The sequence below is a fragment of the Dendroctonus ponderosae genome, unplaced genomic scaffold, assembly GCF_020466585.1.
Source record: "Dendroctonus ponderosae isolate FM_Combo_2020 unplaced genomic scaffold, Dpon_F_20191213v2 Dpon_F_20191213_5, whole genome shotgun sequence".
NCBI classification, from domain to species: domain Eukaryota; kingdom Metazoa; phylum Arthropoda; class Insecta; order Coleoptera; family Curculionidae; genus Dendroctonus; species Dendroctonus ponderosae.
In genome coordinates, this window is record NW_026018715.1 from 169,840 (window position 1) to 170,981 (window position 1,142).

Below are 1,142 nucleotides of genomic sequence, written 5' to 3' on the forward strand. Positions count from 1 at the left end.
TTTTTGATAAAATCAGACTTTTACGAAAAAATGGTCGCTCAACAGCCACAATAAATGCCAAAATTTGAAAAAAATCTGTAAATAATTTGCTCATGACAAAAGCAAAAAACAGTTTTACCTGCCTTTTATTGCATAAAATTTATTTACTACCCTGGAATGTCTCGAATTGAAAAGCCCTAAAACGTCTCAAATCGCCCAAATATTACGTTTTTGAAGCGTCAATAAAGAACCAGCGCGTCGTCTTTTAAGTCGACGGCACCTTTGTTCTCGGACACTGCCTATGAAAAACAAAGACGCTGTCGACTGTTCAGTTCAGTTTGTCAATAGAGTTCATTGTGAAAGCAGTGTTTTGAGAATATTTATTTGATTTCAAAATGTCTGAAACGCCAAAAACTTTTCCGTGGATTAAAAATTTTACTGAGTTGGAGCTTAGTGGAGATAAAGTAGTTTGCAAAGCTTGTGGGACAATGGTAAGTAGGTACCTATAATTTTAGAATCGCTACTGGTTTATTTTTCAAAACATAAATTTTGAGATAGTTAAAAATTGACAAAACAAACAAATGAGACAAAACAAGAAGTGAAACGTAGGTGTTTCATCAAGACTTATGCAAAGCTTTAGTCGCGGCGAATATTCTTTAAAAAAGTTTTAAAATACCCAATTCAAAAAATTCTTTACAAAAATATTGTAACAGAAACATCCCTGTCGAAACTGCCATAAGAAAGAAGAATGTGAATATATAGGGTGATTCAAAATTGGCGTCATTCCTCTGGAGGTGTTGTCTGGCGCTGTTATAGGAGTACAGAAAAAATAGTAAAAGACATTAATTGTTATTAAAAACTGAGAAATTTGCAAAAAACTATATTAGAAATACAGTAGTTTTTCAAGGTAATCTGCCTAATTAACATTGCGCAAATACTTGTTGCTCCGTAATAATTTAAATCTCCGGTAAACATGGAATTATACACACTGACAATAAGATAGACAAGGATAAACGGTAAATTCGACAAGATTTGTTGACGAAACGTCAACCTGTTCTCATAACCTCGAATATCGGTGTTCAAAAATCAACCATACAACACCAAACATTTGAATGGTTAACTCCAAACAAGCTAGTGCCTGTGTAATCTCCTTATTATCCACT